General features: G+C 45.9%; 1 protein-coding gene across 9 annotated transcripts in view; it reads right to left on the bottom strand.

Annotated features, from left to right (window-relative positions):
- FAM78A (family with sequence similarity 78 member A) overlaps positions 1 to 14,473 on the bottom strand; it is a 984,894-nt gene that overhangs the window by 824,578 nt on the left and 145,843 nt on the right. Inside the window, exon 1 of one of the 9 annotated variants that reach the window (XM_078646203.1) lies at positions 2,697 to 2,744. The exons of the other annotated variants lie outside the window; for them this stretch is intronic. The gene's annotated coding sequence lies outside the window, so the exon portion shown is untranslated. Of the gene's footprint in view, positions 1 to 2,696; positions 2,745 to 14,473 lie in introns of those variants that run through there. 9 annotated transcript variants of the gene reach the window in all.

Genomic DNA, 14,473 nt, shown 5'->3' with positions numbered 1-14,473 from the left:
CCTGAAATGAATAAAAGCAACCCCTGACACAGTGTTTCGCTCTAATTAGAGCTCTTCAGAGAGGTATAGCTTTGTCCAGACACAAGGGAGCACCCAGTATTAAGTCAAAACAAAACCCTTTCAGGCATAGAGTGACGCATAAATTATGCAAAAAAGAAGGAGAGAACTCTGGGTAGGTCTCAGTTTAGGTGGAAAGCAGCTCCTGTTAGAGCACTCTCAACACCAGCGACACTCTAGATCTGCTCACCTCAAATGTCTGTTTTTCTATCAAAGTTTTTAAGCATAGGATTAGACAGTGCTATCCATGCCGAGATAGAAAATGACAAAGTCTTTTGCCATTTAAACAGCAAAGTCTTTAAGCATAGGACTTGTACAGTGCTGTCCTTGCCGAGCTGTCAAATAACAAAAGCCATTTATCACTCCAGGCACAATATTACAGCTTTGAATTGGTAAAATACCAACTCAAGCCAACCTGAAATGAATAAAAGCAACCCCTGACACAGTGTTTCGCTCTAATTAGAGCTCTTCAGAGAGGTATAGCTTTGTCCATACACAAGGGAGCACCCAGTATTAAGTCAAAACAAAACCCTTTCAGGCATAGAGTGACGCATAAATTATGCAAAAAAGAAGGAGAGAACTCTGGGTAGGTCTCAGTTTAGGTGGAAAGCAGCTCCTGTTAGAGCACTCTCAACACCAGCGACACTCTAGATCTGCTCACCTCAAATGTCTGTTTTTCTATCAAAGTTTTTAAGCATAGGATTAGACAGTGCTATCCATGCCGAGATAGAAAATGACAAAGTCTTTTGCCATTTAAACAGCAAAGTCTTTAAGCATAGGACTTGTACAGTGCTGTCCTTGCCGAGCTGTCAAATAACAAAAGCCATTTATCACTCCAGGCACAATATTACAGCTTTGAATTGGTAAAATACCAACTCAAGCCAACCTGAAATGAATAAAAGCAACCCCTGACAACAGTGTATGTATATATATATATAATTTTTATATCTGCTCCATGGTCCCTGTGAATGGGCGGGACTATTCAGTGTTTATGACTATTGATCAGTATCCCCTGAAAGAGGAACTGCTAATCATCACAATCCTACGAGTGTGGGAAATCAGACTATTACAGGCCCCAAAAGCTATAAGAATTGCTTGGCAGCAGGTATAAGTAATTTTTACTGCATACTGAACTAATAAACAACCGTTGTTGTGCTCATCTCTAAATTAGATATAGATCGCCACCATGTGGCAGACTGACATAAGACCTTGGTTTTGACAATTAAGTGCTGGTGCCCAGCACCAGAAACCACCTGGTCTAATTAAGCCCTGGAGTGGATGCGTTGCAGGGTCCGACTAGCCTTTAGGGCAATCAGGCAGTGCCTGACGGCTGATCTGACAGGTTAGTATGTGGGGTCGGTTTTTGTCTGTCCGTGGGTCTGTTTTATGGTCTTTTGTGCCAGCTTTTACTATTGATTTCAATGATGTTACCACCAACATTGTCTGCAGCAAGCACAAATGCATGTAGTCTCCCATACCTTCCAACACTCCTATACAGCATGTCTTAATAAGTTGAAAACTGCCTACGTTTGCAAATGTAGGCACTTTTTTAGCCATCTGATTCGTTAATGGAGGCCACTTTTATTTTGTTTTTAGGACTATTTTCTGTCCTAGTCTGACCCTGGTGTATTGTGGGTTTTGTGGGGTGAAGAAGTGAAGGAAATGGGAGGACCTTCATTGAGGAGAGAGTGAAAAGGCGCAGAATAGAAAAGAGATGAGGTGTAAGATATGAAGATAGAGGAGATTGGAACAGTCCAGTCCGAACTGTCAACCCAGGTCCTCCTTCCACCAGAACACAAGTAACCCTTGACAGGTTTCACCCTTATTAGGGCTGATAAGCCAGGTATAGCTTGGTTCCAGTGGCACAGTGGGCACACAACACTTGTCTGGGCATACCAGTCACACTTAGGGCATCAAAAACAAAGGGATGGATAGAATGCTTGAATTAATCCTAGCCACTGGCAGCCACTCGGTCTACATCCCAATCCATCATCATTTTTCGCCCACCATGCCACCTAAGTTTGGACCCAGCCACATGCAAATCACTCTTGACCCTGCTTCAATGGGAACAGTCCAGCCTGAATTGCCGAACCGTACAGCAAGCAGCGAAGTACTGGTTTCACCTTTATTAGGGCTCATCAGATCGGTATAGCTTGGTTCCAGAGGCACAGTGAGTCCGATAACCACGTCTGTGCATGCCTGTCACAGTTAAGGGGATAAAAAATAAAGTAACGGATAGAATGCTTGAATTCCTCTCAGCCACTAGAAATCACTCAGGATGCATCCCAAGCTAACATTTTTCACCTACCATGCCACCTCAGTTTGGACCCAGCCTTATGTAAATCAGTCTTGGCCCTTCTCCAAAGGGAACATTATGAAGGACTGGGATGAAGACCTGAGCACTTACAACAGGCTGAAATTAATTCAAACATTCCATTCATCAATTTTTTATACTTTGGTTGTAGGTGTATGTCAGTTGTTGTATTGTAGATATCGAAGTAATAACAAAAACAGGGAGAGGCACCAAAATATCGGCTGGGTGGCACACTTTAAGAAACACAAAAATTGAGTTTACATTTTTAAGCCACGGCCTTAGTTCCATAGGCCACGCACCTTTTGGGGATACCCCCAAGACACACCTTTTTCATCTCACTTGAATCCCTGCCTTTTCTACAGGGGTGTGCCAGGTGTGCTTGGTTTGAAGGAACATCCCAGATGAGGCTTTCAGACTTGTGCCAGATGTACCTTTTCAGAAGATAGTCTTACACGTCCGCTTTGTAGGAGTCTGGCTGCCAGACTTCCCAGCATAAAAGTGCATTTTTACAGTTCGATAATGTATAAAATGTTTGTTTTTAGGCAACGTGCCACTCGTCTCTATTCTGCAACGTCGCCAGATGTGTGTTCTGCGGAGTCTGCCAGATGTGTCTGCAGGAGTCAAGCAGATGTGCATTGATGGACCTTTTCTGTGGGAGCCTGCCGGATGTACATTTTCTTCAGGACTCAGTCCGACTGGCTTGTCCGCAGGAGCCAGTCATCTACACATTTTCTTCGCTCGTACGTGTCTGTAGTAAAGCAAGTAGCGTGTCGGATCTACTGGAGACACTGCCACATCCAAGTCTGTTTAAGAGGCGAGCTATCAGTGCCCTTCTCTGCCGTATGTAGTTTCCGAGGTATCAGAGGGCCAATAGGGTAAACTTCGCTGCAAGTCACCGGTGCCATACACCGCTTCCTTCCTGACATGCAGCCTGCAGGCCTCAGCGGAAATGAGGGAGGCGCCCTCCCAAACCTTCCTTTTCGAGAACTGAAATTGCACAATTACCAGCTAGACTCGGCCACAACTGTTGCTTATGGAAACTTCTGCGATAAACGACCTTTCCTCTCTACCGTCCAGAGAATCATGGGTTCTGTAGTCTCCCTACCACCCTCACTACCCACACTCAATATCTTATACTGTATACAATACAAAGCTGCTTTGAGGACTATAGTTGAAGGCTAGTTATCAGCAACGTATGGCAAAAAAGAACACAATTTGTTTCTTGAGTGGGCGGCAGTCACTGCCCAGGAAGTGATGCGACCGAACAGGCTCAACCCCCTTCAGTACCTGTACACAGTTAATCTGCCAGATACTCTACCGGATTTCTTGTACAGCTTCTAGACTGGCGGCAGGGCAGAAGCCCTAAAAACAGTGGAAGGACTAATTAGCATGTGGAACGCGCCATGACATTTCTTGCTTACACATCAAATTAAGTGACATCACAGGAAGCGATGCCGCACCACTATGATGCCTCTTACATAAAACTCAAGCTGGTCCTTTTATAGTCAAAGCTGCCATAGTCTTGGCTATGCATACGAATTTAGGTATATGTATAACAAGTATGCAGTTACATTTATACCAAGCATACACGTGTAAGGAAGCATACATCCAAAGCATGGTCCATATACATTCACAGTTGACCATTTACACTATGGTATAGTAGTCAATTGTGCATACCTGATGTGGGAAATATGAAATGGAATCATGCGTAGGGCCTACGAATACTAAGAACAGATTTGCCTGTGCAGAGGCCACACTCCTGGGTAGGATGTGTATTATAAGGTGGAAAGCCATGCTAGTCCAGACGCAAACATAATCGTTTGAAAACAGCTGACCTGTTTGCAGGGAACAAACCTTCACATTTTAAGTGCATCTGAGAGAACGCTCTAACGTAGTGATGTTTACATCGCGGACCCGAAAAGAGATTTTTGGTAATGATTTGCTTCTGATCCCTTTGTAGTCCATCTGCTCTAGGGGCTAATTAATTTCAAAGGTTACTTTGATATTAATAAATGGAAGCTATTGTATCGGTAACGGCCGAAAACCGACCGGTATATGGGTGACAGGTATGTAGGGGGCATTATTTTAACGAATCGGTAAAATTACCGATTCGGTAAAATAAAAAAATCGGTAAATTTACCGATTCTGAGGCACCGAGATGTAGGTGGGACTCTTCAGAGTCCCAGCCTTACAGAATCGGTATTTTACCATCAAATCCAATTTGATGGTAAAATACCGATTCCGGTGTGCATGCACATGTGTGCATGCACACCTATGCCATGTGACAGGCAGACCTGCCCTTAGGGCATGTATGCCTGCCACATGGCACCCGAGCCTGTTTTGGGGGTGCCAGAGGGTGTCAAAGTGACACCCCCTGCACCCTTGTGCAAATCGGTATTTACCGATTCTGTAATTACAGAAACGGTATTGCTTCACAGCCCATAGGAATCAATAGGAAATACCGATTCGGTATTTCCAGATTCGGTAAATACCGAATCTTAAAGATTCGGTATTTACACATCTGGAAATACCTACATCTCCCCCTTCATATTTACCAATTCTTAAATACCGAATCGGTAAAATTCGGTATTTAAGAAGTGGTAAATAAGAATTACCTACATCGGGCCCGAAGTTACGTATTTATTTATGAGGTGCATGCTTTTGAAATTGTCATTTATATTTGGACCTAATGAAATTGGTATAAGGGATAATATATGTTGTTCGTGATTTGTAAGCATGCACCCCAGCCTCGAGCTACCCGTAGATGCATCTCTGGGGTATTTGTAAACCTTTTCGGTGTCAGTACACACAATGATCATGCCTGGATGTTCAGGACCCTTTTTTAGTTGACATTAATATCCCCCCCTTTGCGAGTGTGATTACTTGAGACTGCTGGTGGTTGCAGGTCTTTGTATCTGGGACTCCTGATGGGTGAGCAGCCTGATGGCCTCGCCATGATAAAGTTCTGCCCAGCTTCCTGTAACCAGGTCCTTCACTATATTCAGCATATATGTAGTATGTGAAAGATGTACTGTTGAGTGATAGCATGAGCCAGGAGTGTACGGGCCCTGAGGGACCATAGGTCCTCTGGGATCCATCTAGGATTGCCACAAACAAGATGGTGTACAGAATGGAAGTGGTAGCTCACTAAACACGCCTAGTAAATTACCTGCATTCCTGTACCTTTTGATAGAGAGGGATGGAGACAGTTGGCGCTTTTGAAATTCAGAGAAAGGCCTGGTCATAAATGCCTTTTATCGTTTCTTAATGAAACCCCCACCATCAGGCAAGAAAAGAGGGTGTGGGAATCTGGAGAGAGCTGTCTGTTTTAGAAGTGCAAGGCCATCCCAATGTCAGGACTTATCATTTTGTTTCGCCCACTCCCGATAAGTTTCACTCCATAAACTTTAATAAGGGCCTGGTGTGCAATGTGAAAATGCTGCTGGTATTCTGTTTCTTTGCTGACCACCGCACCTCCGTCCTGTCAAGAACCCCTGGTGGGACAAGGGTCCCAGGGGCAACTTTATTACTGCCACCGCACCATCCACGCTGGTAATTACGATCTGGGAACTGCAACCCCCAGAGTGCACCGCTGTTCCTGCCGTTCCACGCAGCTGCCGCGAGTGAGGGGGAGGCAGGGCCAACGCGCTCATAGCGCAGCCCCTCCCCCGCGGCGCGGGAGTTCCTTTGCTTGCTGCTGGTGTTCTGTTTCTTTGCTGACCGCCGCACCTCCGTCCTGTCAAGAACCCCTGGTGGGATAAGGACCCTGGGGCAACGCCATTACTGCCGCCGCACCATCCACGCTGGCAATTGAACTTTGGGGACTGCAACCCCCAGAGTGCACCCCTGTTCCTGCCGTGAGTGAGGGGGAGGCGGGGCCAACACGCTCATAGCGCAGCCTTTCCCACAGCGACGTGGGACGCAGCCCGGACCAAGGGCAGGCCCATCTGTGCCCGTCAGGGGCCGGAAGAGGTTCGACTGGGCCACCTCTCTGACATCTGCTATTGCGGAAAGCATCTATACTGTAAGTTTTAAGTATTGCAATATAATTGTTTATCTTATTTGAGAGTGTGCTACCTCATGCCCTACAATCGGACTGTTTAGGTTTGTTGGAAAATGAGCAAACGCAGGGGAGCAGCTGGGACACTGGATGCTTTTCTTGTGAGGGCAGAGTCCCTGCTAACCTATGAAATCGAACTCACAGAGCGTCGCCTATCCCTCGACCCTGTATCTTTACAATCTCGTCTATCACTAGGTGGTTTGATTACAGATAGCGGATGTTAGACCTGGCACCATTGGGGTGGGTCTCCCTTCCATTTTTGCTGTTGCCTCATGTGTTTTTGCTGGTGTTAGATGCTTTGGGCACTGCACCACTGCAATTCAGTGCTACAGTGCAAGTGCTCACTATTGTAAATTGATGTATGGATTAGTGATTCCATGTTTGGCTATGTTGGTTTACTTGTCAGTCCCTAGTCTAGTGCACTGAGTGTGCCAGGGAGTGTAATCCAAATGCTGCTGGTGGGCCTGCAGCACTGGTTGTGCCACCCACAGAAGCAGCCTTGTAAAATGTGTCTAAGGTCTGCCATTGCAGAGCCTGCGTGCAGTCTGGTACTGTCATGCTGTATGGGCAAGTGCACCCACTTGCCAGTCCCTAAACCTTTCCTTTTCTTCATATCAGTCACCCCTATGGAAGGCCCAAGTGCAGGGTGCATTGTAAGTATAAGATAGGACAAGCCCTGGTGTGTGTGGCATGTCCTAATAGTGAATTACAGCCATTTTCGTTTTTCACTATTGCAAGGCTACCTGTTCTTCATAGGCCAGAATGGGCTGTTAGAATTGTTACATTTTATAATCCTAACAGACTCAGAGAACATGGTAGAAATTCGAGTTTAGTATGCCTTAACTCAGAATAATAAAATACATCTTTTAGTGAAGTTTATTTTAATATTCTGTGTTTACAAATACCACTTTTAGAAAGTAGGTATTTGCTTGTCTAACCATTCAAACCTGCCTCTGCTAGGTTGTGTATTCCTATATCTGGTTTCTATGAGTGACAGGGCTGGGGAATTCCAGGAGTCAGGCTGAGTCACCCAGTGGTGAATAGAGAGATCTGCATCTTGATGGGTGGGAAGAGTGCACCTGAACTCTGAATAGGGCTGTGCCTGCCTTCCACAATGCTGGCTCCACCTCCTGGCTGATGTCTCTGCCCTGCACACTGAAAGAAGAGAAGGAAGACTGTCAACAGAGTACTCCAGGACTGAACTTGCCTTCCACAATGCTGGCTCCACCTCCTGTGGGGCGTCTGATGTTTCTGCCTTGCACTGTGAAAGGAGAGGAGAAGTCTGGGAAACAGGAATTTGTCTGGACTAGGCACAGGCCCCTATCCCCTCAGAGAACAAAGGATTTCTGGGTATAAATATTGGGACCCTGCTCCCATGAAATTAGATCACCCTGAACAACAAGAAGAAACCTTGACTGAGGAGAGGAACCTGAAGAAACGGAGGAGAGACTATTCCCAAGCTGAAGTGCTGCTTGGGGGATTAGCCTGCAGTGGTTGCCTTACTACCAAAGGAAGGAGAAAGAAACTTTTGAGTAACTTTGCTTTCAACTTGTGAAGGATCTCCAAGGGCTTGGAAAAGAGCTTGCCTCCTGCTGAAGTCTCAGGGACAACAGACTTCACCCCCCCCAGCTCCCCAGAGTTCCTTTGGAAGTGCCTGCTGCTGTTTTGGTCCTTCTGAGGAACTGCGTGTCGCAGGGAGCTGGAAGCGCGACTCGACGAGAAGAAGCATGTCGCCGTCGCTGTGTCTGCCGTCGCAACTCCGGAGAAAGGAGGGTGTCGTCGCTGGAACTGTCGCACTGCACCGCTTCGGAGAGAAGCGTGCCGCAATGAAGAGGAAGCGTGTCGCCGCCGCTGCTGCTGCCGTCGTAACTCCGAAGAAGGAGGGTGTTGCTGCTGTGGTTGTCGCACTGCACCGCATCAGGAGAAGATTCTCGCAACGAGGTCGGAGCTTGTCACCGTCGCTGTGCCTGCCGTCACAACTCCAAAGAAGGAGGGTGTCGTAGCTGGAAGTGTCGCATTGCACCGCACCGACCAAGAGCACCTCGCATCCCCGAGAAGCGCGCCGACGTCGGAGCTGCTGCCGGCGCATCTTGGATGTTGCCGCTGTAGTTGTTGCATCGAGCGGAAGCTTCATGCATCATGGAGAAGAGGGTCGCTGCTGGAGCTGTTGCCGTCGCATCGTAAAGGGTGTCGCCGCTGCAGTACGCGCATCGAACCGAGAGTTTCTCGCATCCCCGAGAAGCGTACCGCATCTGGAAGATCTTCACGTCTTTATTTCTTTGCACCTGAACTTTGCCGCATTTCCCATCGCTGCGACATTGCTTGTCGTGGAAGCGCAACGCAACTTAAGGTACATTGACGCAGCGTGTCGCATCTAAGAACTGAACTGAACTAAGCTTAAATCTACCATCTTAAAGTAATCATAGTGTGTATTTTTGTCGTTTATGGTCTTGTGGTAACTATATAAAGTCTACTTATTTTTTATATAAAACCTGTGTTGTGTCGGTTTGTAGTGTTGTCACTGGGTTACTGTATGTGGTCACAACTGTCAGAACCAGCACTCCTCAGGATCTGGATGATGCAATATTGGGTCCACCTCCAGACATCCCCGAACTCTGAATATATACGTAACAGAGTTATAGGGTTATCAGGTGAGGGAAAAAAGGGGCCAGGACAGCGGGGAGGAGAACCTGAAAGAAGACAAGCAGAGGATCAGAAAACAAAGAGTACGAAAATCTACTCTCATTAATTCTCGCTAACAAAAACCCTTGCATACCTTGGATATCAACTGGATCAGCATACTCTACGTGGACCATCCATCTCAATAGAGCACTCCAAACGATACCATCTAAGGCACAATCTAAAATGACATACAAGCTAGCTCACCGGTTCTAGGGGAAAAGAAGGCAGCATAGAATATCAAAGCAGGTATATAACCAATAAGTTTGTAGGCAAAACATCAATCCTGCTTTGAAGGGTGTTGTTTCTTTGAACCAAGGATTTAATTGAATGGGCAACGGGACAATGAGATCCTATCCCATCTGCAGGCTGGGTTCAGAACCTCAATTAGCACGGTCGACCAGGTGCTGCATTTTGCTATGCTGTACTGGAAGACCGTGATAATTGGACACGGTAGTTTATATGCCGCTTTTATAGATTTAAGAGCGGCATTTGACCTGTTTCCACGCTCTACGTTATGGAATGTCCTCAATGACATGGGTTTGCCTGGGCCTCTCCTATCACAGGTAAAAAGACCTCATGAACAAAACTATGCGCAGATCAGGTGGGGGAGTCCTGGGAGTGTCACCACGCAGTTCCCAGTGGAAACTGGAGTACGCCAGGGCCGTGTCCTGGCGCCAACTCTATTCTCTTTATACATCAATGATGTGGCTAAAATATTAATTGAATCTAATATTGATGCACCGATCCTTGCTGAAGCAAAAGTTCCTATTTTAATGTTCGCGGACGATTGTCTCTTAGTAGCAAAAACTCCAAGTGGGCTTCAAAAGGGTTTGTGGCTCTTCGAAGAATTTTGTACCGCACGGGGTTTATAAGTAAATGTGCAGAAATCAAAGTTTATGACTTTTAATGCCTCTAAATCTTTTAACCCCTTCGACGCTCATGACGAGCTGGGCTCGTCATGGCGTAGCCTCCTCGCACGCTCATGACGAGCCCAGCTCGTCATGCAAAGTGCGCTTTCGCAAAACCCAGCGTACGGGCGGAATTCGCCCCGCATGCATGCGGTTAAGGGTACTGTGATCATGAATAAGCGTCCTCTGGAGAGGGTCCAAGCTTTTACCTATTTGGGTCTTTGTATTCAGCACAATTTGTGCTGGAAACATCAAATTGAGCTGGCCACCCTAAAACATAGGCAGCTTTCTGGGGCCCTGAGCCAGGAGCACTCTAAGTCCCTCACTAAACCTATATCACCGGTATTGGCGGTCTACAAGGGTAAAGTGGTTAGTTCCACTTTAAACGGGGTTGAAATGTGGGGAACTGAAAACCTTAGGGGGATATCAGTCTCTGAAAATTCGTTTCTTAGGAATTTGATAAAACTACCACAGAGTACCCCTCTGAATCCTCTCTTTTATGATTTAGGGATGTCCCCAATAGCGCTTACTGCATCTCTGCGTCCAGTTTTATATTGGAGGAGGATTTGGACCACCCCGGAATTAGAAACCTTTTCAAGGGGCTTGTTGGATATAATTTGAAGTGACATCTCCCATGAAATTAAGTGGCTAGGGCATATCCGGGGCCTCTTGATTGATTTGGGTCTACTGGATTTGTGGGAAGATCCAACAAATGCCAGGTTCCCTCCTAAGAAGGTTCTTAAAGAACTGTATTGGCAGCTTGTGGTCTCCGGGACCTTTAGGTCTATGGATCCTGGGTCCTTTACCGGATTGTTTATGGACATTAAAGAAGCGCCAAAACTGGAAGCTTTCTGGGACGTTATCCTAAAACCCCTGGATCGTAAACTCTACTTTCAATTAAGAATTGGGAGCTTACCAGTCGGGGCATTCACTAGTAGGTGGTCCGCAGGAGCTAAGGCCGCTTGTCCATCATGCTCAGCGCTCTCTGAAACAAGGGTAAAGTGGTTAGTTCCACTTTGAACGGGGTTGAAATGTGCGGAACTGAAAACCTTAGGGGGATATCAGTCTCTGAAAATTCGTTTCTTAGGAATTTGATAAAACTACCACAGAGTACCCCTCTGAATCCTCTCTTTTATGATTTAGGGATGTCCCCAATAGCGCTTATTGCATCTCTGCGTCCAGTTTTATATTGGAGGAGGATTTGGACCACCCCGGAATTAGAAACCTTTTCAAGGGGCTTGTTGGATATAATTTGAAGTGACATCTCCCATGAAATTAAGTGGCTAGGGCATATCCGGGGCCTCTTGATTGATTTGGGTCTACTGGATTTGTGGGAAGATCCAACAAATGCCAGGTTCCCTCCTAAGAAGGTTCTTAAAGAACTGTATTGGCAGCTTGTGGTCTCCAGGACCTTTAGGTCTATTGATCCTGGGTCCTTTACCGGATTGTTTATGGACATTAAAGAAGCGCCAAAACTGGAAGCTTTCTGGGACGTTATCCTAAAACCCCTGGATCGTAAACTCTACTTTCAATTAAGAATTGGGAGCTTACCAGTCGGGGCATTCACTAGTAGGTGGTCCGCAGGAGCTAAGGCCGCTTGTCCATCATGCTCAGCGCTCTCTGAAACCATTGGCCACCTACTTTTCGAATGCCCAGAGTACGTGGCGCCCCGGAGAATATGGCTACGCCCAATGTGCAGATTAATGGGCACCGATAGGGGGGCAGTGGCAGTTAGAATAATTTGTTCCTGCACAGATATGACAGTCTATATAGCTGTGACAAAATTCTTGGGTTGGGCGTGGACTATAAGAAGTAGAAGGCTAACTGATTAATATATATTCATAGTGCCAAATTAAAATCCCTTACCCAATATACAATAATTTGATATTAAATGTGCAATGGATTTATGAATTTTAAATGTAAATATGTGTAATTTTACTTAAACCTTTTAAATGTAAATATGTATAATTTTACCTACACTTGTATTTATATGTACAGTTTGCTTTTATGACAATCGTCAAATAAAGCTTGTTTAACTTGACTTGAATGGGCTTCCACGGTGTAGCATACCGCCGCCCTTTTCAATTTAAGACCAGCCGCCAATGTCAGAATAAAACAAAGAAACCTTGCAGTTACGTCACCGCTGAAACTGTTATTCTTTAAATCCCACAAAACAACCCCAAAGAACAAGGCTTCCACGGTGTTAGTATAACCGCCACCTTTTCTTTAGTTTCCTCCGTGAGAAAATAAGCTTCCTTCAATATCAGGGCCTAGCTTATGAAAGTTAGGAACGCATACGCGTGAGAACAAAAAGTAAATGATGCCCTGTTTGAATATAAGGTGAGGAAAAACCCCTGAGCCCAGGGTTAATGATTAAACCCCACCTCTGTCTCTTCAGATTCCCCCCGCCTAGGAATTCGGCTTAAATGATGTCAAAGAAATCAAAATAACACAAAGCGCATCCGCGCTGATGAAGCTCCAAAGAAGCGATGCTTCCGGACAACAACGGATTACGGGGAACTTCCACCCGTAATCAAAGGGTCTAGGAACTCACCAAAACCTCGGTGAAAAAGCGGAGCGTTCTGTACTGGAGTCCTCTTCGCGGGAACCTCCGGGCAGGACATTCAGGAATCGGAAAAGGAATTACGCACACGAGTGTGCGCGACTGATGCTGTAATAACCCCTGAACGCCTCCCACGGCCTTCTGGGAGTTGAAGTCTTTAGGCAGGTGCGTAACAAGAGCGGATTCAGGAGCGATTCCCGACAACTGCTTAACTTACAACACCTCTGAAGTAAGGCCTTGGCTGCTCTCGCCACGCTACCTTGAGGGTGAGCAGGGGTTATTTTAGAAGTGTAAGCCCCCTTTCCCTGACTAGAGGAGAGGGTCCCTGCTTGCCACAAGTACCTACCTGTGCCAACCAGAGACCCCCAAATCTAACATTGGAAGTCAAGCGAAAAGGATTCCGAATTTGCATTTGTGACTCATGTACAGTGGAACACTACTTAGTGAGTGCAGACCATAAAGATACCGCATACTTTTGGGTAGATTCCTTTTTGATTTTTGAATTGCCTATTTTTGAAAGATTCCTGAATCAGTTATCATGGGAGATACAGAATCCCTAGCCTCTATTGCTTGTGAATGGGAAGAAGAGAAGCTAGAGAGCTACAAAGTAAAGCAGCTGAAGTACTTTTGCAAGAAATTCAATGTTTCTACTTCTGGATTTAGAGTGAAGGAAGAGTTCTACAAGGCACTGAGGGCCTGGGTAGAAGCAAGAAAAACTCCTGTGATTGAAGAGGATGATAATGCAATTGCACAACAGGAAGGGCTATTAGGCCCAGGAGGAAGGAAGCCACCTTCCCCTACAAGTAGCCGTGCTTCTAACAAAAATCTGTCTCCAGAGGAGTTGGAGGACAGGGAGCGATCAAGAAGGCATGAAATGGAATTATCCAGGTTCAAGGTTGATAGGCAGCTAGAAATAGAAAATAGAAAGTTGGATCTTGAGGAAAAGAAAATACAGTTTGAACACGAAAAGGTTTTGAGGGAGTTGGAGTTAAAAGCTAAACGTTTAGAAATTACTCCCTCTGGAAGCAGCACGCCAGCAGTACATGCAGAAAGTAGAGTGTATATTCCCAAGGATGTGGTGAAAGAGTGTTACAAAAATTATGATATTGGTCAGTGGTTCAGAGCCTATGAGGTAGCCATGGGTAAACATCCTTTACGACGCAACTTTTACCACGCAGTGCCTTTACAACGCAGGTTTTTCAACGCAAGTCATTACAATGAATTGCGCTGGGGGGCGCTCTAGGATAGGTAATAGTTTAATTTACTATAAAACACCTTCCCTACTATCCACAGGGACTGGAGTTGGAATAGTAAATTAAACTATTCACTATCCAGCACCACCCAACGCAAGTTGTTGTAACGACTTGCGTTGAAAAACCTGCGTTGTAAAAGCATGCATGGTAAAAGCATGCGTTGTAACAACGTACATCCGTATCCATGTCTTCCCACCGGGTCCCTGAGCGAGATTGGGGAGCGGGGTTGTGGGGAAGGTTCCTTAGTGAGGGGCGGGATACATTGTTAGACCTGCCTTCTGATGTCCACAATTCATACAGCCACGCGAAAGATGCATTGATATGGTTTGACACCTGAGCTCTATAGGCAGAGGTTCAGGAAATGCAAAAAGTTAGAAAACAGTACTTGGGTTGAATATGTCACTTTCTTTCGCAAAGCATTGGATGGTTAGGTAACGGGCAGCAAGGTTAATGATTTTCAAGGTCTCTTTGATTTGATTGCATGGGAGCACTTGTCTGATAATTGTTTTCCAGAGCTGCACCAGCATCTGATAGATAGCAAGCTGACTAACCCTAGGAAGCTTGCTGAGGAGGCGGACCGCTGGGTCAGTACCAGGGTCCACAAGGGTCACATGGGAGACTCAGCCAAAGGTGGGC

This window comes from Lissotriton helveticus, chromosome 5_1, assembly GCF_964261635.1.
Source record: "Lissotriton helveticus chromosome 5_1, aLisHel1.1, whole genome shotgun sequence".
Lineage (NCBI taxonomy): Eukaryota > Metazoa > Chordata > Amphibia > Caudata > Salamandridae > Lissotriton > Lissotriton helveticus.
Note: the sequence above shows the minus strand (reverse complement) of the source record. Positions and strands in the feature narration are given on the sequence as shown.